A 24,357-nucleotide genomic window follows, 5' to 3' on the forward strand; every position below is an offset into this window, starting at 1 on the left:
CTGCTGCAGACTCACCTTTGACCCCCACACTCCCAACCCCCAGCTCGTGCTGCTCTTTTCCGGTCTGCTGCTTTCTGCATGATTGTTTGAAGAAAGGCATGGGAAGAAAGAAAAAGAGGGAAAAAAGATGGTGATGCTCAGTCAGATGATGCTACAATGATATTACAGAACCGTTAAAGAAATAAAAAGCAAAGAGGGGAAGTAGAAAACAAAATAGAGAAACGTTCACAGGTTGCCAGGTTTACTTCAATCCTAGAAAGAGAGAAACAGAGATTGGAGAGTAAGGAGGTGGCCAGACAGCAACCCTGAGAAACAACGATAAGAGCTGCCCAGCAGTCAACAATTACACAATCAATTTCCAGCCTGGCTTTCACCTTCTCGTCTTCCTCCTTCGTTCAATCTTTCTAATGTTTTTCTTCTTGGTGCTCACTGTTATGTCTACTTTCTCTCCTTTAGCCTTGTACGCGCACCCTGTTGCACACACTCATAGTCTGTTTAATGCTATGACACAAAGATGACAAACACTCATGCTATACAAGAACATTTAGTCAAATACTGCAGTAATTTACAGGTTCAACTCACTTATAATAAATGTCGACTATTTTACAGTGACAGTTTGTTTATGTATTATAAATTAACATATAAATATACTTTACATTCTTTAGTAGGATTTCAAGTATCGTTCCATTTTAGTATATTGTTTTTATTCATGATATCTCTCCAAAATGTCGGCTAAGGTTTACAAAAATTCAAATTTTTTTATATATATTTAAAAAAAATGTCATCAAAATGACTAGACCTATTTGAGGCTTTAGCAACAAAATCAAGGACTCATCCAAAAGATCTTTAATTGCAGGGACACATTTTACAAGCCTAATATGTGACATTGGCAGAAATAGTTGAGGAGAAATACTTTTCCCCACCATTCGTTTTTAATGCGCTCCAAAATAAATAAATAAAAAATCTAACAATGAGAAATTCCAGCCATGTTTTTCATGTACAAACTCTCTCACCTGAACTCATACATTCACACACTGTCTGCCAAGTCTCTACATTTGCACATACACCTTTGTAAGCTCACATTTTAACATCTCTATCTTCTCTCTCTCACACACACACACACACACAGCTGTGGCATATGGAACAGTTTATCTTGTGGTGTTATTTTTTTATTTTCCGTACCTATTAGGCAAACTCTTTTTTTAGGAACAAGGAGAGGCGAGGAAGGAAAACTCTTTATTATTATTTTTCCGCCCGAGGTTGGACCAGCTGCTCACATACACACACACACACACACACACACACACACACACACACACACACACACTCTTAATGCACACCCACCCATACACAACAACACAAACACCCTCTGATTTTGTGCGTCAAAAAAAGAAAAAAAAAAATCAATAATGTCTTTTTCAAAAGGACCTGAAAACTAATTCAAAGAGACAGTGAGGGAGGGAAAGAGTGATGCCAATGAACCCCACCAACGCACAGCCTCAATCCCTCTCCGTCCTGCTCACTTTACTGTCAGTGTGTTAGAACTGGAAGGATGGATGGATAACTATGTTTTGTTTGTTTTTTTTAATTACCTCCACCAAGGGTTTTTCCATCTGTGTGTCGGTCTCTTAGCAACATAACTCCAAAATCATTGGACGGAGTTTAATTAAATTTTCAGGAAATCTCTGATAGAGCAAGTGATTAGATTTGGGGGGTGATGCGGATCACGCCTGGATCCAGAAATGTTTTAAAGAATTCTTTACAGGCGCAGGGCACACGCAAATATCTGGCAGCTTGTCACATCCGGGTCTTTCATCGCTAAAGTGTTCAACCAGTGGATTTTCAGTGTTGATCTTCATAGATTTTTCTTTCATTTTTGTAGTTTTCTATAAATATGCCCAAAAGTTGTGTTGTGGTTGTTCTTTAAACTAGTAGAAAGACACAAAAGCCCAGAAAGATGTGGTAACTGGCTAGCGGCTATCAAACATATCAATGTTGACAGTAGACCTTGGAGTCTTTCAAACTATATAACAATTTGTTCAGATAATTTTGTTACTGTTGAGTAAATCATTTATTGTGATATTATTGTTTAAAACTCATGACAAACATCTGCTGGTGGTTTTTGTGAAGTTCTCAATGTTTCTTGTTAGCAGTTCCTTCATAAAGTGACGGCAGACAGACATAAGAGCATTAATTCAGTTCTTCTGCTACTAGCTTTGCCTCATATCTTTTTCTAGCCTTGACATTGAGAGGATCAATATCACTGTATGACATTATGGATAATTTTCTATCAAAAACTGATAGAGAAAACTTAAAACTATGGGAACAAGTTGCACACATCAACACTGATGCTGGTGTGATGCAGGGTTTGGTTTCACCAGCAAACTGTTCACGGTCACATGACCACTGGGTTGTGAAGTTTGCGCCTACCCAAAGGGAACTAGGGATAGTTTTGCCATTAAAGCTTCTAACTCAAAAACTAAAGCCCACAGTCATTGCCAAAATAAATAAATAAATACAATGGCTTAGCAGAGGTCTGTGCTTTCTGAGTGCTTCAAGTTGATTTTGAAATGAAGTTAGCTGCTGTGCCTGTGTGCATCTATGTGTGTGTGTGTGCGTGTGTGTAATCAAGTGGGTGTAGTTATGGCTGTATGTCTGTGAGGCTTTATCTGTAGCTTATACATTGTCGAAAAACATGAAAAGAATGATCTCGATGACAGGACCAAGTCAAAAACTGAAATGAAGAAATGAATAAGATGTTTTCAAAGCGTTGGAAAGCAGTCTGGCAGATTTAGTTTGCTTCAAACAGCTTCCCTCTATTCCCATTTATGCCCAGCCAGCTGCTGTTTGTACCATTTAATCTACATTTATATAGAGAGATTGAGCTTGTGAAGATGTATTTAGGTTAATTCAGCCATTTAGGTTTATGCATCAGCCCCATAATGACGGAAACATTGTTAAGTTTTTGTCTAATTTATGTAAAACACAGAGTTGGTGCTGTATGACAGCTTTTGAACAGATGCACACCCAAGCAGCTGTGATAAATTGTTTTTGGGGTCTTTTTAAGAAGAAAAAAAGGCATCTCAGCATGATTACATGCTTTCACAGCTTTTCACCCAACCACTTCACCTCTGTGGCTTTCTTTTTAACCTGCACCAAAATCAAGTTGCAGCCCCTCCATTAGTCCTTGGTGATGCAATTCCTAAAAGTTTCAATAAAATGCTGCCTTGCTTTTCTTCATTTATCTCCTTTATCTTCTTAAATAAACATGTGATACCAGATCATGTTTCTTCCAACAAAATGTTTGCAAATGAGCAGAAGAAATGGAATAAATCTTTAGTTAACTACAAAACTCTTTGTAAAGCTGCCCCCACATTTAGACATACACATGCATCACTGTGTGAGGCCGTGAGATCTCCTCTGTTCTCGGTGTGTGTGTGTGTGTGTCATTTCTTACTATCACAGCCATGTGGACGCGACAGAGCTGCATCTCGTCTTATTAAACACACTAAGCCATCGTGTCCAGAGCCACGTTTGCTGTCACAGCATGCTGCCTCCGCTCAGCGGCTCATGGCTCTGCCAGTGAATCGGCTTTTTCTCTTTTTGGTCTCTGCGTAATGTTTTTGTATCTTTCCTTGTGTCTGTGTGTGGTATTTTGCCATTGTGTCTGAGCCTGTGTGGCTTTTTCTTTGTGTCTGTATCAATGTGAGAGCACATTAACACGTGTGCATCTTCATATCTGTGTCTAATTGGACATGTAAGTGTGTATTTAGCAGCAGTGTGTTTTTATGTGTCTGTGCGCTTGGCTTTGTGTGTGTTTGTATCTGTGTGTGAGGGTGTGTCTTTGTCTGAGTTCTTTGTGTCTGAATCTCCTTTAGTCTTATTATATATATATATATACATATATATACATATATATATTGTGTGTGTGTGCGCGCGCATGTTATCACTGTTGTATTAGAGACAGAGCTCCCGCTAGACTTTATTAACAACATTTGCCAGAATTTCTAATGGGTTTGTGTAAGCTGGGAGATTAAGATGTGCCCATATACACACAGGAACACACACTTAAAGACAGTGACTCACAAAGTCAGTGTGGTTTCAGGGAAGAGAGGGTTTGTATGTTTTGTGTTAGTCAAGGGGGGTCTCACTGGATCAATAAACACATGCATTTCAGCATAACGACTCATATCACGTGAAAAAAATGGGGTTTTTTTCAAACTTATATCTTCTCACAGACTATTATTCTGTCATATGCTGTGTAACACCTTCCATAAACACAAGGATCTCAAACATAAACACTTTGTTTTTGAATACCTTGTTAAATGTGATTTATTTGTGTATGTTCTCACTGACACATCTCTGCGTATGACATGCGATTTCATGAAAATAACATGAAAATAAACCTTAGAAAGGATGCTATTAGCAAACTTTAATGACATTAGTGCGGATGTCTTATGCTGTTGTGCATAGCAGGAGCAGCAGATTTGTTGGGTCTAACAAGAATGATGTAGAGTTGTTTTAAGCAGAGTGACTGCAGTCAGGTTAAGTAGGAATTGATGAATGAAAATGACTAAATACATCACTGCAAAAGGTTCTTCTAGCCCAATATGAACACCAGGGGCAGAGGGGCACTGCTGTTTTCAATGCAAAATTTTACAGGAAAATCTTTGTGCAATTAACAAAACTATGGATTGAACATTTACAGCATGTACAGAAGAAAATCCTTTGAAGTCTGGGTGGCTGTATAAAGCTGTTGTCTATATGTGAATAGAAATATTCGAACACATGTCCTGTTAATGTCAAGATAATAAGTGTATATATTGAGTTTTATGCTTAGTTTGGGTAAACTGGAAATAAAAGATGGACATTGTCTCCCAATCCGGAAATCAAAGCTTACGTTCTGTCTAATGACCAGCAGGGGGCGAGACCTGTAGTCGTGTAGACGTCTGATTATTGATTAACAAAGGATGTAAATATCAGCAAGAACTCTGTAGCTGTAGCAGGTTACAGCATTTCAGTGGAATATGACACATGATAATGACAAAATAATCCAAACATCATCTGACAGCATCACTTGGCTGGGAACTCATGTTATATTTTCAAACCTCATCAGAGTCCAATTTTGCATACATGACTGAAATGTTGTTACAACAAACACTTAGTAAGAGGTTTTTAAAATGTCCTAATGAAGGCCATTTTACTCAGCCAAGCTACTCTAAATATTCTTAAATTACAGATCTCAGATGGTGTGTTGGCATTAATAAAACCAACAAATACTAGATTCATTTAGAAATGTCTAAACTGGGTAGATTCAGCTTATTTAGTTGTGTGCGATCCCTCAGAGATCATTAAGTTCTCTCACCAAACCAGAAGAAATACTCCGGTGGCTCCGGTGTGTTTTCACCTTCACCTCCCTCAGAGAAACGCTAATATTTATGTCTTATTATCAGGTGGTTGATCTCCGTCCGCTGTGCTTACCTGTGTGTGCATGCACACATCTGTGTGTCTTCTGTGGAAACAGAGACAATGCAATGATTTTTTATTTTAGGCTTCATTTTTTTTTTTTTTTTTTGCTTTTTTGTGCCCTTCCTGATTCTCTTCTTCTCTGGTTTGTTTCTTTCGCTGGTCGCATGTCAGCTATTCTGCTCAGCACTGCCCTCACGATTTCCGGTGGTATTGCTCCGTCTTCCGCGTCAAGCAACGGCTAAGCTCCCTTAAAACGGATCAAATTACACGCGTAACCGACGATATGGGCTTTAAGTTGTATTTCCTTTTAGCCACCTCTAGGGACGGTAAGTAGGATTTCATTATGAGTCATATTTAAGGATATGAAAAAAGTCCTATTGGGTGAGTTTGACTGGAGGACCTGACGACTGAACTGTGTAGGAAAATTACTCTTCTTTAACTTGTTGTGCTGGCTGAGTAGAAATGTATTCAAATAATGCTTGTGCTAAGTTTTCCTTAATAAATTAATATTGCAATGTGACTTTGAGTTAAATTAAGAAAACTGGTGTGGCTTCCTTAGATGAATACTCTTCTATCCAACAGACACATATAGTTTAAAATGATATGAATCAACCTACAACATGTAGTTGAAGCAGTTTCCAGCTTTATTGATGGCAAACTCTGTCTGTCATTGTGTTCATTATAGAAAAGCAAATAAAGTTTTTTCCCAGAAGGATGGAAACACTGATTGTTTTTTCTTTGTTTTTTTTTTTTTTTTCTTTTTACAATTAAAATTACTATTTTGGGAAAAAGAAATACAGGTGTCTGGCAAAGTGTTACCTGTAAATTATTCCAACACTTTGGTTTACTTTTACATTTTCTGTTTTATTTATGTTTTCCTAAATTAAACAAATATATTCATTTGTGATATAACAGATACTAATAGTGTTTCTGTCACCAAGCTTTAGCTTCTTTTATATTTTTGTCTTGGTATTTTATTTATTTATTTTTTTGTTCATGGATGTGAGCTTAGCCACAATCAAAAGACTGGTGGACGGACAAAGAAATGACTAATAAGTGAGATTTCCAAACTATCGAATTACAGTACACCTTTAAAGAAAAATGAGTCACCAGAAGCTAAATAGACTGAAAAGGAACAAGCAAGGAGACATATATGAAATCAAAGAGCGAGAGAAAAGAAATATAAAACAGACTGAAATGAAGCAAAGAATGGAAAAAACATATGAGAATGGATGCCTGGAATGTGTCTGAGACGATGAAAGAAAATCTGGAAAAGTGTGACATTATTAGGAAAGCAGCAACACTGCAGATAAAAACACGCAGAAGCAGAGGCTCTGATTGTTTTCACCAGAAGCTCTCTGACTTCTGCATGGTGACCACAGACCTCCTCGCTCTTCATTTATTGTCCGTCTTTATTTGATTTCTTTGCAGTGCTGTCATTTTCTTCGCTTCCCTTCTTGCCTCCCAGACACCCTGCAGTTTGTGTTTTTCTACTGCAGCAACAAAATTGCCTTGTTCTTCTCTCTAACCTTTACACAAAGGGCCAGGGAGCATCTTGTCACTCTGTAGAATTTTATTGAGTTTTGCTTCTGAGTAAATTCTAACTATTGCAGGACTATGTTGTGCTGACTTTGATATTGATGGTTTTACGGCTGCAATTAGTTACAGCAGTAAGTTATGTTTTTTGTTTTTTGTTTTGTTTTTGTTTTGTTTTTTTGTTTGCTTGTTTGTTTTTTTTTGTTTGTTTTTTTTTAATTAGGGGATTGTAACCCAAACTTTCCTTTAAATATCTCAGCATTAATCTCAGCATGCAACGGATGGTAGACATGTCGATGCATCTTTTAATGCATGTTAATTTGTATTGGTGTGCTATCATTGTGACTGCTGGTTTCGGTTTTGGGCAGATGTGGCTTTCATTTACCAAACTGAAGAGATTTTCCATCTTAAATTGACTGCTGAGCTTTTGATTCAAGGGCTGGCAGCATGTGTAGCTACCAACAAGCTTTGCATTTATTTGCAGGCAGGTTCACTTACACTGATGTTCTCCAAAACGACTGGCAATTTGTGACGCTTGATGGAAAGTTTAAAAAGCTGCATCTGATGATAATTTGCATGAGTAGATTACAGTTTTTAGAAACAGATCTTTATGATTTGGTTAGTCATTTTAAGATGACTTTCTAGTGACTGCATTAGTGATTTTAAAACCTGTTAAAGTTCTGCTAATCCACCCTAACTCGTTTAGTTTGGATCTTTTTCATTTTTCTGAAAAGAAAAATCTAAATTTCGTTGTTCTTTTGCCGATAATCTAGGAAAAGCTTTGAAAATCTGCAGCCTTTCACCAAAGTTCCCTAATCCTACTTGAAAGAGGAGATTTAACCTTACAATATAACAAGTAAAGCATTCTGCTCACATCGAGCGGCGAGCAGCTGCATTTAACAGGTTGCATTACACTTTAACACGGTTTCTCGCTGTCCATTACTGCACCATTGATTTCAGTTAGGCTCACATTGGAAATGGATAAAATGTTAGTCAGCCAAGAGTGTGAGCGGAGAGTTTCATCTTGTCTCCCAGTGGTCCTAACAATTTAAAGCACATCGAGCACTTGACCTCAGGCTCGCCCGGATCTCATGACGATCATGATATAATCCGTGTTGGTCATGGTGTCGGCGCTGTGAGTTGTTTACCACTTAGAGAAGGCAAATGACTGCCGACTACCTCTGAACATTACTGGATTTACATCTAAATCTACCTGCAAAATTTCATGCATGCATAAGGCAGAGAAAGAAAGACTGCCTTCCTCAAGGGCAGGAGAACATTTCTGCTCTGGTGTTTTGTGAGAGATGCATCATAAATTGGTGCTCATGAATGAATCTAGAGTGTGTGGGGCTTCAAATACCCCCACTCTGATGCCTAAAACAAGCCTGACTATTTAAAGATTATCTGTATTTACTGTAAAAAAAAAAAAAAAAAAAAAAAAGAAATTCTTTCTGCCAATTTTTCTCCCTGTTGCAAAAAACTCCAGTGATGAAACATATACTGAGTTCATAAAGCTTCCATTTGTTTATTTGTCTTGAGCTTTGCTGTAGTAAACACTTAGTTATATAACCCATTCCCCTGGAACACACAGCGTCATGGGAAGTTTTGAATTTGGCAGCAGCAACAGCAATTCGTCTGATGTTACCAGTAAGAAGATGCATCTTGTTTAGCATCACTGTGACAACCACCGTGGCTTTAAAAGAAAAAAGTGCCCTTTACAGAAACATCTTCACATCCAAGCAAAGAAGTTTCTGCTCAGGCTGCGATCAGAGTGACATTAGGGCTGCAAATAAATACACACTCCTCTTATTTATTTAAAACGGAAGACTGCATTGGTATCTAATAGGGTGTATGATACAAAGATTTCCACAGGAAAACAAGGGAAAGGTCATGAAAGAAGATAATTAATTTGGTAACTCCTTTATTGTTTCAGTATAAATAACCAACTTCATGGGCTGTTGTTGGGGGCATAAACATCTTCCTGTATGGTCCTTTGTAGCAGCGGAGCTGAAGAAACCTCTGGCTGAAGTAACTAAGGTTAACCCTTTAACAGGAATAGGATGATGTGTCATTTTGCATCACCGAATCATAGATTCAGTGTTAAGGTCCATTTATGCTCCCTTACATATACCTCTTACATACGTAGTGAGGTACCTAATTAGCACCATCTTTTGTGACCACAGTGCAAACCCATGACCTGCTGAAGGTAACTTGTAATGTCATATACTTGTAGCAAAGACTTTTTACACCACTTGAAATGGAGGAATGACACTTGGGGTTCCTGCTGCCACTACAACCACCCTGACTTTAATCACTTAGAAACTTTATATTAAAATGCAGTATTTATGCAACAGAAAAACTATTCAAAGCTCTCTGTCTCGCAGCATCATAAAATCCTCTGAGGTTGTATTAAACCTTTATTTATTGTATTTCATCTTTTTGATGGTTTTTGAGTCAACGAATTTGCAGCCTCTCTTAACAGAATGCGCTGAAAAGCCACTTGCAGAGAAAAAGATATGTACCTTCCTTTCCTTTTTTTATTCTCCATCTTTAACTCTGCAGAGCAAACATAACATGCAAGCACAGCGATGAGAACTGACATTAGCATAAACACATATTCTTAGCCTTTGATGCGAATTTTAGCTCTATTCCTCTACTTCTCCTCCTCCATCTCACACACACACAGCACACACCTGTCCTCCTCCTTTAGGCATACCTTGTAGAAAACCATCCCTCTCCTCTCCTGTCAGTGGAAACAAATGAGCCGGTGCATGTTTCTCAGTGTGTGAGTCTGTGTGTATGTGCGCAGGGCAAAACTTCCTGTCTGCTCGGCCATCCCCAAAAACCTCATGCATTAACACACACACACACACACACACACCTGCTCTGCACCGTTACCCTCTGACAGATCACTGACATGCTGTCTCTAGGCCATGCTGCTGTGTGTTTGTAGGTGTGTAGGTGTGTGTGTGTGTGGTCACAGACTCCCACCACTCCCCGCTGTGTCAGTCTGGCAGTTGCCATTTCTCAAGGAGCTGAGGAAGGGAGGGAGTGTGGGGTAAGGATGGAGGGGAGGGGCGAAGGCCTTGATGTGAGTGTGCTTGTTGTCAGAGGGTTTATTAATAAAGATGACCTCAGTCAGTGCTGCACAGAGGGTGTGTGTAGGTGTGTATGTGTGTGTGTGTCTCCTTTTTCTCTGATTCCTTGATCTTGAAAATAATTATTATTTTGAGGGGTAAAAATACTTTTTATGTATTCATAAATTTCAACAACCCCTCCTTTGGTTTTCTTTTTTATGATTTTATAGTAGCTGTATCTGCAGATTTAAAATGTGTTTATGCTCTTTGCGTACATGCAAGTTCAACTTTATTTGTTTGTATTTATGTGTGTGTGTGTGTGTTTGTCTTGTGATATAATTCCTTTGTGTCTCAGTATGGCCTTTTTTAATGTCGGGCTGAATAAGTTGAGTTCTTGTGTGTGTCCAGGGGTCAGTCGCCCGCTGTCTTCATTAGGCAGAACAGATGTACTACAAAGAATAGAAATGTGAGTCATTTCCTTTAATGTGCCGTTTGTCATCACTATAGAGCAAGTTTGATTCATCATTGCATCTTAAATCACATTTTCTGTCCATCTGGTCTGAAAGTGAAGAGACTTAAGGAGTACTTCTGTCCTTATATCAGTGTGTGTGGGTAATATTCACACAGAGGTGTTTTTTTTCCTGCTGCCACACACGAATAAGGCTACACTCATCCTTTCCTAATGTCATCTGATTGTTCCTGTCTGTTTCAGGTCTTGCAGTGTCATACAGTGTTATACTGATCTGATCTAAGTGAGTTCACAGAGACCTTTGTAACATCCTGTCCTTTAGCAACTGCAAGTTTAAAAAGAAAATATATTTTATTTCAAGATATGATTATCTTTGGGCTTTTTAAAATAAGAACTATGTCTTTGTTTCTCAATATAAAATAGCCTCATGCTTGTCCAACCTCACTACAGTGAGATGATTTGATGGTTTATTTTTTCAATATTTATTAACATTTTCTGAGTCTACTTAGCCTAAAAATAATGTGTCAAATGCACATATATATTGCATGTCATCCAAACGTACTCCAATGGATGGTACAATAAGAAATCATTTATTTCTGCATGGGTCAAAGCTGCCATGCTAACTGGTTTTTCAGGCTTCTTAGACTATGTGATAATTTGCTGTGCTGCCGTGATACAGAACGAATGGGTGATATGGATTCTAATAGAGTTAATAATTGTAGTCATTTTAAAATGAAAATAACCTAAATTTTAATCAAGCTGGAATGATTTTTGGAGACTATTGATCTCCTAAAAGAACTATTTGCTATGATAGCTTGATTAAATGTATGAATTGAAGACACTTTAGAAGGAGAAGAAGCAAAGGAAGGTGATCTAATTTGTTTAGCTACTGAGTTCCCTTCTGAACTTGTCTCTGAGGGGTTTGAACTGAAGTCCAGGGAAAACAGCCAACCAAGCAATTGGCCCTCAGGGGCCTGTTGGTAACCATGGAGGGAGTTGGTGAGGCTCATTTTGCCTGCTGGGTGTCCCACCACTCTGAGCTCTGAAGCCATTAGGAATGGGGTCATCCGGCAGCCTGGAAGAGCCATGAAATGAAGTAACACAGTGATACTGCCTTATATACACACATATATTGCACGTGCAGGGAAGGATGTTGCAGTGCACCTGCACGCAAATTGAACTACACACCCACAACATCCATCAGGAATATGGATGTGATGCATAGGAACACACATACTTACATTCATGCTCGCTCACATATATTGCTCTTCTGCTTTCCTGTCTGTCAATAATCCTCCACCCGTGTTGGGATTCTTAGTGATTTGCTATTTCAGCTGCAGCTCCAACCCTCAGCCAGTTACATTTTGTCAGACAGACAGCAGCAGCACATTGCAGGAAAGCTAATGAAACAGGATATCCCTGCCTCTGGTTATTTCACAGGAGAAGACAGAAGAATCCCACTCACTTTGACCTTGAAAGAGTCTGTGACGTGACTGAGTCAGAACAGTCGCCTGTTCGTCCAGTTGACTTATCCAGGTTGTTCTTCTGGGCCCATGCATGACCTGAAATGCCCTGCATGTCCCTATGATGGGTGAGGAACATCTTCAGGGACCCGTTGACTCTTTCTCATCTCTGTGTTTGATCACATATTTTGCCTGAACTAATAATGTGAACTTACAAAGGGGAAAATTAGTTTTACTTTTCATGAGTGTTTCTGTTTTCTCTCTCTCTCTCTCTCTCTCTCTCTTTGACGCCCATGCATGTCGAACAAAATATAGCAGATTCTCTTTCACAAAGAAACTTTGTGGAATGAAAGACAGAGAAAATCCACAGTGGAGAACATAACGCCTCTGTGTGATGTAGCAAGAAAATGAAACGTAGAATGAAAATGAAAGAAAAAAGATTAGAATTTACTATTCAGATCTGACACATCCAACCAAATTCCATCAAAGTTCACGTGGCAATGCACCACTTTACATCTCCTCATTACCTGAATTGCTAATCTTTTTTTTTGTTTATTTGTTTGTTTCTGTTCTTCTTCACAATGCAAACACAAACCATGCTAAATTATTTTAGCTAAACATAAATATTTTCAGTACAAAATAGAAAATGGTATCTACTATAGTTTTCTCATCTTTTGCTTTATATACTTCATCAGTTTACTGTCTGTTTGGTTATTTATATCATCATATCATCCAATGATACAGTTAGAAGGAATGTGCAAGCAAATTAATTTTTAAACATTTAAAGATTCTTCAGGTGTGGAGCAAATTTACGATATAAATGTATTTTATAGTTGCAGTTCTGGCACTTTACAACTAAGATTCAAGAAACAGTCAATGAGAAGAATGACGAAAAAATACTAAGCTAAAAAAAAAGGAGAAAAATAACTAAAAGGCATAAATTGCAGGATCAGGTGGTAAATCTTCATCGGCCTGCCAGTGACAGCTCTCATGTTTTCTCATATTCACATATTCATTTTATCAATATATGACTATCTTTGATGATTCAAGACGATGACTTAAAAAACAAGCTACAGAGGGCAAAACAAACCTTTTTAAAAGTACTGTTTCACAGGTTGCTGTTGGTGATCAAGATGATCTATTCATATTTTGACTTTTGGTTTTTCAGTAGCACTTTTCCAGCATTCACAGAGTTAGGGCATTGACACCCATGAGGTAGATGCAGGTGAAAAACCACATATCAAGTAGGGAAAGTGGTTCAGAGAAAAGCTGCACATAGAACATTGTGGGTGTTACCAGAGGGCACCTCAGCAGAAGGGATTTGTTTGGCTTTACTCCTTTATGAGACAAATATTGGGATGAATCTCCCCACCACCCTCATCGCTCTGGGCACTGCTGTGAAAAAAGGCCAGGGCCAAAGCCAGTGCTTTACCATCTCATCCAGCCATTTATGTAAAAAGAGGTTTTTTTGCAACATCATTTTACAGAGCTTCCCTCTAAGATACACTCACTGTAATTCAAGTGAAATAACCTTCTGGCATCATGGCCAGATTTCATAATTTCATCTCTTTTTTTTTTTACTTTCATTTGCTTGTGATCCAAAGAAATTATTTTTGTGTTGTTGAAAAATGTGAGAATCCTTCCTGTGCATACCTCTTTTTGAGTTTAGCTTTCACAGCAGGTGATGCACAGCATTTTGTGTCCACCATGGCTCCTGTGGGTTCTAGCACAGTGAGAATAATAATCACAGCTCCTCGGCTTAAACCAATATCAGATGCCAAAAGCAATGACGCAGGCTCTTCTCTTCACACAGGAAATGAGTGGATGATAGCGGAAAGGTCCCACTTCACTGAAAAAAATCAAAATGACAATCACTTTATCTGTCAACACCAACATTTTTTCCCCCCACTGTGCAGAGACAATAGGACTTGAAAGCGCTTGTTCACATGTTCCAAAGAGCTCAGTCGATGTGTGCTGACTGGGTGCAGTGCCAGAGGCTTTGATAGCATCTGTGTAGTGGGCTGCAGTTTCAAAGTTTGGATCTGGCAGGGCGAGTATTTTGTCTTTGGTACTGGTAATGTGTGAGCAGTCGTGAAACAAACAATAAAAAGTTTAAAAAATTTAATAAAAACAGATGCAGGTATTTTCTTATCTTGTGTCTGAGCAACACAGTACAGAGAAATGAGATGCTTTGAATTGCTTATAAGCTGTTTTACATTTGAATGAATGATGTGTTTGTTTACTTTTTAGTGATTTTCTTCTTAGATTTAGTGTGAGCTGTGTCTTTATTTTGGAGAAGTATGCTACTTTCTGAAAGTTATCTGTTTGAAAGGAGTTAAATGGTGTACTTTGGCTTTAAAAATCTAGCTAATCATTTAATCCTTAGATACATTGTGTTATTGTTAATATGTGCATCACCATTTTAGATTTAGTATGTTTATTTTAGTTATTTTTATGCTAGTAGAAGCTAATGTAGCCTCGTCTAGCTATATTAGTATTTTTGAAAGGCACCTTTTACAAAAGAGTAATATGGTGTAAAAGTTGGTCTTAAGAAATATGTATAATGTGCTCCACGATTTCGGCTTGTTATTTATATACTTATTTATTTATTTTTACCAGAATGTACAGCAAAACAAAAGATATTGCTTTTTTCTCCCTATTGTGCTATTAGCAGCTAATGTAGCCTCACCTAGCTACATTAGCTGCTCTGAAAGTCAAGTCAAGTCAACTTTATTTATACACATGTTTAAAAACAACATATGTTGACCAAAGTGCTGTACAACTAAGAGTGATAAAATAAAAATAATAATTTGGGGGCCTAAATAATAATAGAGATATAAAAGACTGTTGACAACACTAGCATGAAACAAATAATCAGCAATAAAAAGACACGTTATAAAGAAATTATATGTTGTAACAGCTGGCTTTAGAAAATACACTGTGCACCATAATTTGGCTTTTTGTTTTTAACATACCAAAACATCTAGCAAAACCAATGTTATTGTCTTTTTTTTCCTATGATTATGCTAGAGGTAGCCCAGTGGTGAGAACCCTGGTTCTCAAAGGCCGCAGTCCTGCACTTTTTCCATGTGTCCCTGCCCTAACACACCTGATTCAAATCAAATAGATTCAACAGCCAATCAATTTCTGCACAGTGACTCATTCATTTGAATCAGGTGTGTTGGAGCAGGATGAGAGCCAAGGCTCTAAAACCAGTCTATACTGAGCAAGTGCTATAGAAGAGCTGGTAAACCCACTTTTGTCTAACTTTGCTAAACTAATTTATTTCATTTCAGACTTGTGTCTTCATCCCTAATGGGTCCTAATTCAATTTAGGTTGTTTTAGGCAAGTTATATGGAGCTACAGAAGGCTTTTACAACCTTTCACATGTGCATGAGCACCCTCCAACACCTGCTTACAGACTTTTCTTTGTGAAGTTAGCACATATTGTCTTAAAGGTCAAGGTTTCTAGGTCCAAACTGTAAAAAGTTAATTCATATCATAAGCCATATTCTTCTATTATTTGTCGTTGCATTGCTATGATCAATTATGGAAGCTAATCCATCAGTAGCCTGCAAGTCATCACTGATCTCTTTTGTAAAAGGATAATCCAGGCAAAGGGATTTTTCATAATTTGGCTGTCCAGAATTTGCTGCTAATGACTATTAACTGACTTATAAAACCATAGGCTGGAACTTATAGAGCTGATATATTTAAAATAATACAATAGAAAATGACTAAATCTGTCTGTGAGGTTTTCAACCCAGCCAAGGTGAGCTTTATAAAACCACACATCTCTCTAACAGTAACAGTAACAGAGCTGGCATGCTATTTCTCATATGGAGTGGTACAGAAGACAAATGCTGTACTGTCTGCTGTGTATCAGTCATATCTACTGCACACTGAATAACTGATCCTTCAGCTGACTGTTGACGACTCTCGTGAGGGATCTTTGTGTGAATTGACTCTTTCTTTCAGTCAGACTGATAATGGCCTCGGCAAATGATGGCCACCCTAATTTTAGCCTGTAAATCACAAACTGTGAGTAATGGGCTGCACTTAGAGGGGTCCTAGCTTACAAGTAAATCACTCCAGAGGGCAAACCCTTTTTAAGTCAAGCTTTGCTGTTCAATCTGTATTAGCTTTTCATAAGATTTCTTCTTTTTTTTCTGGATGCAGTGATGGAAGGTGTTGGCAGTTGGCTTTTACTGCTCAGATCTAGCTCTGACCTTGGCCAGATGTCCACCAAGATGGAGTGTGTGTGTATAGTTTTACTGTACATGTGTGCTTGTGTTGTTAGCCAGGTTTTCGGAGATTGCTTGCCTCTAACAGGAACTGGCAGGCATTTTGCTGGACTTTATTGCCACATGCCTCTTCCAATCCTGCCACTGATTAGAGCTGCCACTGCTGGCACACAAACCTTCACGTGCTGTCTTACTAGGCAGTCTTTGGCACATACTCAAAGCCCCAGTCTTTGCATGTGATTAGCATCCCATTGCGTTGTCTTGTGCAGCGATCAAACGGAGCCTGGAGTTGGTCTCTTGTCTCGGCTGATTGGAGGAAGTGACGAGTACAACATCACTCCACTTTTATTCTGCTCATCAGGGTGCTGTCAACTCACACAATGTCAAATTTGCTGCAAAGCAATTAAAGGCCCGGGCTGTCACAATTGGGCCTGATGGGGAAGGCTCATATAGTGGCAACACACTGGCAAACACTTCAGCATACATGTTCACACACATGGGTATAAAACATATCCACCCACACGCACACACTAGCATATATCTTACAATAACCATGCAGCTCATTAGCTCACAAAGTAGGGGTTTAAACAGTTAGTCATTGCTGATTCATAAGCGGCTGGCTTCCACACAGCTCCTCACTATGCTGCCTGCCTGCTGCCAGCAGCTGGATGTGTGTGTGTGCATGTACTTACATGTAAGTTTTCAGGTGTCCTGTGTTTTTTTTAAGCCAGATCCCTCTGCTTCTCATCTAACTCCTCATCGCCCTTCCATTGTGTGTGAGTGTGTGTGTGTGTTGGTGCTTTATTTTAATTGTAGACTACATGGATGTGTCCATATTTAGGTGTGTGGAGTTTGGCAGGGCTTCGGCTGCTGTGTTGTCCTGGATGAAGCCAATGGAAAGCTGAGGTCTGGATGACTTACATATTTAGGAAAAATTCACCAAAGATGGCCGGTATGCTGCTGCGCTGTCACATATTTGTGTGTGTATGTGAGTCTGTCTGAATTCATCCAGCCCCATAGGTAACCAAGCCGGTGACCTCAGTAGCAGCAGCATATTTCATCTTGGCAAGAATTTTTTCCCCCTTAGTGTATTTTTTTCCCTGCTGCTGCTACAGCTTCAGCAGACACGCTGCCGGTTCAGTCCCAGGTGGGGATACTCACTGAAGGGTTAAATATTATACCAGAAGCAGTTAACACACATACCCACATATGGTGAGTTACTCAGAAGCGTGAGGCTCCAGATTAAAGCTAAATTCACTTACCAGTATATAACCTAACTCTGTTTTGAAGGACCTTCTGTCAAATAGAGTTTCATATTTTTATGTGACTTACTTTTTATGTTCTTCAGCCATCAAAATTGGGTTCATGCTGTCCTTGAATATTTTCCTCCTTTAGAAAATCATATCAAAAGCCGATTTGGGATATTCTTTGTCCAGAAAAAAAACTTCATAAGATTATATTATCCTTAGTGGGTTGAGAAGAATCTCCCACAAATTACAGTAAAAATATGTGCTAAATTTTTAATTAGAGAAGTTTTTCATGGTTTTGCTTTTCATGTGAGAGTTATGCCAAGGTTCTGCTGACAGTTTCATTTGAACCCACACATGTTTGAATCAATAAAGTTTGATGAACGTCACAGCTTTTCCAGTCAATAAAGTGTAGCTGAGTTTCCAGTGTCTTGTTTATTGACAGCAGTGAATGAAGTACGACGGTGTCAGAGGCTTCAGTGTTGCCTTTGTGTGCTGACTCTGTGTAACACAAGCCAGCACATATGCAACTGACACAATCTGCTTGGCCATAGGCAAGCTCATTGTTATTACTGATCCATTGATGTTGACATGAATCTCAGCCTCGACACAGCAACATACCGGCAGTGACGTTGCAATTAGTTATATGATCTGCTCTGTGAACTATGGGATCTAAGTCGAAGGGTTCAAGTGAGTCTATGTGTGTGTGTGTGTGTGTGTGAGACTTACTTCGTATATCTGGGTGTGCCTTTTATGTGTCTATTAATGTCACAGCACCAATAAAAAGTAGGCTCTTTTCACACTAATTCTAGTCATTTCTTGCTAGCTCAGCATAACTTGACGAGCATGAACTCTTGCCATGGCAGCTTTTAAGACTGCTTGAGAGAATAATATGGAGGGACTTGTTGAAGCATGTAGTTGTAGTCAGTTGTATTTGTTGATAAAGAATCCACAAGAAAGGAATGATTTTCAGACAGTAATGGAACATACGTAATGTGTGTTTTCACATTCATGTTGAATTATTACATTATAAGATCTTAATGGAATTGAAAATAAGAAAAAAGATAGCAAATTAGGTTTTTTTTTTCTTTTTATGACTAGTTCTAGCCAGAATCAGCCATCATGGTAGAATTCAGACAGCCATTCATAAAGATCTTGATATTTTTTTTCTCTTAAATGTGGCCACAGGACCTGGTTTTGTCTGATTCCACATGTTTCAAAATTTGGTTGTTGCAGCTGCTATAGCCATGTTCACACATTAACTGCTTTCCATTAATGAGGTGGAAAATGAACATGGTGGTGTCATGTGTAAATTACCCCCCTTGGTGCTTCCCACTAACATTTTAAATCAAAAATCAAACCTAACACTTTCATCAAGGCACCAGTGCAAACTGCTGCAGCAGCATTACCACACATGAACAACAGCGGTGTGTTGTCTAAACTTTCATTTTCCGGGGTTTTACATACTAATAATACCTTCAGCTATGAGTGATACTTTTGTGCTTTGTATATGAGCAAAATGAAATGGGAAAAAATATTTAAACTGTAACAGAAGCTTCTGCTTTCTGACTTAATATCGATATGTGTTTAACATAATGCTGCAGGCTTCTTAACCTGACATGAAGAAGGTCTAAGACGGAGTTTCATGTGACGGTCCAGCTTCTCCTTTGGCGGCTGTAGCAATCTACCAACTGGAAAGTCTGTGGATCGATTCCAGGCTCCTGCTTACTACAGGCCGAAGTGTCCTTGGGCAAGACACTCAACCCCATGTTGCCCCACCCGATGTGTCTTTTAGAGTATAAATGTGTGTGGCAGGTTAAAAGCACTTAGTCTATAACAATAGAAGTGCTGTATGAACGAATGGGTGAATGTGACATGCTGAGTGGTCAACATATGACTAGAAAAGAGCTATATGAGTACAGTCCTTCTACCATTCCTCTGGCAAGCAGCAATGGCAGAGCAGAGATAGGATCCACAGGTGAAATAAACATAAACATTTGTCTCATGTTGTGAATGTCACTGTACCTGTAGTGCAGTTAAACCCAGACATGTATAACACTGACTGTTTGGAGAGTTTGAACATACAAAAAGAAATTTGTAGCTGCTTAATCCACCGCCGTCATATTTTACACAACCACTTTTCACCTTACTTGCTAATATGGATTGCTATGGTGATAATGGCATGCTATCCAATTTTGTTGCAAATCAGGAAAGCACTGTGCACACGCGGCAGCTTTTTCTCAGCATGGCTGAATAAAGTCATGAGGAACTTCAGCTGAAGAGTTACCAGTGTGTACATAAGTAAATACCATCACTTTAACCCATAAAAAATGGTTACGATTACAGTTAATAATATGGCAACAAAAGTGAAATGGTCAAAATTTCAATTCAATCAAATTAAATTCAGTTAAATTCAATTCAATTCAATTCAATTCAATTCAATTTGTTTATTGTTATTTGCCCATTGAGGAAGTTTCCCAGAACAATTAAATTCTTACTTTGCCGTCCGCATTAAATGCCATAAAAGAATATAAATAAAAGAGATAACTTTAAAAAAAACTAGATTAAAGATAAAGATAGGATAAAATAAAAAAACAAACTCTGAGTTAATAATCTATGTACATAAATGTGCAGTGTGCTGCATAAGTTGTTGTGCAGTGTTGTTTAAAACAGTAATGAGATTAAAAAAAAAAAAAAAACACTTACTTTTGGCACTATATACCCAAACCAAGTGGTAGAGATGGTTTATTTCCACACAGTTTTAATAAAATTCATTATAGTCACTGATTTTGCTTTACCAAATGGTAGAACAGGCAGTTAAAGGGTTAACAGAAAGATGCAGCCATTAATCTTGTGTATCTTGTTTAAAAAGAGCTTATGTTTTGTTTATTACAGCTGTGTGATTCACAGCCTCATCAACACAATCTCCTGGAAGATCGTGAAAAAAATGCATGTTGGAACCGGAAGAAATACATTACAGTCTGACAATAAAGACACAAAAACTGTGCAAAACTACATTTTACTTCTCGGTTTTCTACTTTTATCCTTCACTTCCATTTGCTGCAGGTAGGAGTTAAAAGCAGATGGTAAAAGGTAGAACTGATTCGCATACAGAGGCTTGAATGTAAAAAAATACCTGGTTGAGGTTAAAAAACTATACAGACTAAACATTTATATAACTATTAGTCACGGTTCCCTGCATGTGACACAACATGGCTCCATACATATCGTCAACAGTATTAAAGCAGTTGCAACTTCAAGTAACCAATTTTAAAGCATTTATTAAGAATATAGTTTCCATGAAGGTTTTTTTCATATATTATAGCTTGAATAAATAGAGAAATTGTTGTCTTGAGCTTAACATACAGAATAACACTGAGCAGCAGCTCAACATTTGGCTGTAAAGAGTTTCTTTATTACAGTATATATGCACGTTAAATGTCATGTTTTATAGAAGCGTTGAATTTCAGCTCAAAACAGGAAATGAACAGCCGTCCTTCGTTGACATGGTTACAGTAACTAATACAAGGATAAAAATTTTGGATTATAAAACAGCAGTCACTTTAGTAAACGAGTCTCTGCACCATCTTGTTTTTTTTTTTATAATTATTTTTAATTCTAGCAAATGTGTGTTCATATTCTTGTTTGGAAAAGTGAACACCAGGGCTTCTCTTTCAGAGACATCAAACTGAGCAAAGATGTATTGTTTCTCAAGTGTGTGCACAAACATACTCACCGACATCCACCCCCGCCACTCATTACCCCGCTCTTCTTTTTCTCCTTTAGGCCAGTGTGACCTTCCTCCGAGTCAAGTGTTGCTATTCAACATTCACGAAGATCCTGAGAGCAGAAGAGCTGAAAGGAAAATTAAGAAGAAAGCACGCAAGCGAGGCGGAGAAAAGCAAGTAAGACTGTAAAAACAGAACAAAGGGTGGAGAAGGAAAATGCAGCCGCATCTTTACTCTCCTCTGAAACATGTTCAGCAAACAGTCCAACTGGCAGCAAAAATTAGAGCCCTAAACAGAGGGGAAGACAGGGTAAAAAATTTAAAATGGGGGAAAAAAAATCTAAAGATATGAGAATGGAAATACAAGGAGTAAAAGGCACAGTTGTCTGATCAGGACATGGAAATTGTAGTCATTGTTAGAAACTTCCCAGGAAGAATTGACTCATAGTGAGACAAAGAAGGAAGAGAGATGTATGAGCCTCTCGTGAGATAAGAAAAAACGGGAACAAAAAAGAGAGAAAAATTTAATCTGAGAAATTGGACGTCAGTGTGTTGTCAAGAGTGATGTTTAAGGTTATCTCTTAGTGAATGTGTGCATGTGAATTGCTCACATTTTTGCTCACATTTTGTCCACATTTATCGACTGAAAGAAAAAACTAATTTGACCGGATTTTACATGAAGGAGATAAATGAAACAGTTCCAGATGAGCCACAATTCAAATAAATGACAGACCAGGTGTAAAACGTTACCAGTGTCTCCATCATAACCTAAAGTTTAGACTGCAAAGTACTGGTAATATGTTCACTAAGATCTGCTTTTTAGATGAAAACTTCATGAAAACGTACGTCCACTCTTGTCTTTGTTGATTACTTTGCACAATAGAAGTTGCAGGGAATATTTCTTAGCTTTGCTTTTGCCGTGACCCTACAATATGCTGCACACCTTGTTCCTGCTAAGCTATCCGATGTCTCTCAACCCAACGTGAAGCTTCATATAGAGACAGTTAGCTTGGCATAAAAGCTAAAAATGGAAGTAAATAATATCTGCAAGCATCAAATTGTGATCAGATTTGTAGTTTTCACTCCTAATGTGTTATGTGCTGCAACAATAAAGTCCAAACACATAAATAATGGCTGCTATACTCATGATTGAGGTCATAATCTATAATCTACCACACTGGGTTCTTTTTATCCAAACCTACGTGCTTTTCATTGTAAAGCATTGCATGTCAATATGTGTGTTAGTTGATGGGTGGCCACCCTGTGCTTGAAGTGTGTGATGAAGGGTTCTCCCATTTACAATCAGTTGTCTGCCTGATTGAGCAAGCGGGAGCTCCAGCAGGCTGAAGTAAATTGCCTCCTATAAAAATAGTGATTTGTATCCCAACTTCTATGTAGAGAATACAGAGATGTACCTGCAGCAGAGAGACGTACTCAAATGCAAACAAACACACATATAGGCCATGATAATGAGAGCAACCAAACTGCACACACACACACACACGCACAGACAGAACACTGTAAAAAAACAGCCTCAGGCAACATGCTTCTTTTCCTCAATCCCTATTTTTTTCTGCAAGTGTTTGTTTCTCTTTCTAGCATAGCCACAACATGCTCATCCCTTGTTCTCTCTAATAATTGTGGTTCTCTCTATCTATGACTCTCACAGTGTGTGTTTATCTCTGTGAGGATATTGGCTGCCGATCATAAATAGCTTTTCTCTGACGGTGTGCCATCACAGGCTGGCGAAGAGCTTAGGGAAGAAAAGGAGGCGGGGGAAATGGGAAAGTATGGTGTGTGTGTGTGTGTGTGTGTGTGTGTGTGAAAAAAGGGGTGACAGTGAATGCCGAGAGATCAAGAAAGAGATAGAGGGAGGAAGAGAAGAAAAATGTAAGACAGATGGAGACACAGGTTATCTACATCACGGCATGTGTGACAGGTGTCAGGGGTGCACTGATAGATGCACTGCTCTTAAATGCAAACATCCATTCGCCGAGTGAGAACGGCAACGTTAATGCGCTCAAACACAAACCTGCACACAGACACACAACTACTCAAGCTGATGCCATTAAAGCAAACAGCAAGCAAGGCTTCATTTACTGGAACGAAGCTGCTGCCTTTTTAATTTCTACTTTATGGTGTTTGCTTTTAATGCCAACCCAGCACTTTCTATGTGTTTTGTTAAAAAATACAGTTTGCAGTGCCCATTACCTCTGCTATAACCCCATCAGGACAAGAGTCATGCCACACTAATTTCTCTTGTAGTACTTATATATTGTTCTGCATCACAGTTTTTTCAAGTATTTCTAATTAGCTGCTTGATCGATCACTGCTGTAAGTTAATCTTCAGTGAGACTTAAAACCTCCTGCAAAGTTTTTTTATATTCAAAGCCCTCCGACATATAAAGCTATAGAAATCTTTGCTTATCTTTTCTAATGAGTGTCATTGATGAAAGATATGAGCCAAAAGCCATTTATCATGGCTGAGAAGAATGGCTGAAAGAGAGCAGCAGTTATTCCAGATAAAATCCACCTATAGTATTAGCACTTTTAAATCCTATATTATGTATTATGATTTTAATATATCCCAACATTTGGTTGAGTAGTTCCAGTAAATACCACCAAAAAACAAAGGAGAACTGAAGTATTCTTTTTTCTTTAACAGTTACTGAAAAAGGGTTACACTTTCTTTGATCTTTGTGAAGCATTACTAAGAAGTGTTGATTTTTATTTACTTTATGCCTGATTTAAAAACAGCCAAACAAAAGCAAATTAAATTATTTTATTTATTTGGAAACCTTAAATGTATTTCTCTAGTTGTTGGGGTGAAACTGCTGAATTTACTTACAATGGTTACCTGCTAATGTTTTCTAGATCTGTGTAGGTCTTCTCCATGCTGACCACAGTTATTGTCTCATATGTTATCTGACGTATTATATACGCAAAATGAGGATTCTTGCCCAATTGTCAGTGAAAGCAGAAACTCACAGATTACACTCCATCAAGTCTGATGAGCCAATTGAGTGTGAATATGCTGTGTCTTGAATTCCTCCATCCTCTCTCACTCCATGCAGCAGCGGTCTTTGTCTCTCGATCGATCTCAGCTCATCTTCCCGTAAGGCTG

The 24,357-nt window shown here is 38.3% G+C and overlaps 1 protein-coding gene across 2 annotated transcripts in view; it reads left to right on the forward strand.

The window, feature by feature from the left end:
* sema4c (sema domain, immunoglobulin domain (Ig), transmembrane domain (TM) and short cytoplasmic domain, (semaphorin) 4C) overlaps nucleotides 1-24,357 on the forward strand; it is a 93,909-nt gene that overhangs the window by 10,796 nt on the left and 58,756 nt on the right. For both annotated transcript variants that reach the window (XM_041999615.1, XM_041999614.1), the window contains exon 2: nucleotides 21,293-21,411. The gene's annotated coding sequence lies outside the window, so the exon portion shown is untranslated. The remainder of the gene's footprint in view (nucleotides 1-21,292; nucleotides 21,412-24,357) is intronic.

The sequence above is a fragment of the Melanotaenia boesemani genome, chromosome 11 (genome assembly GCF_017639745.1).
Source record: "Melanotaenia boesemani isolate fMelBoe1 chromosome 11, fMelBoe1.pri, whole genome shotgun sequence".
NCBI classification, from domain to species: domain Eukaryota; kingdom Metazoa; phylum Chordata; class Actinopteri; order Atheriniformes; family Melanotaeniidae; genus Melanotaenia; species Melanotaenia boesemani.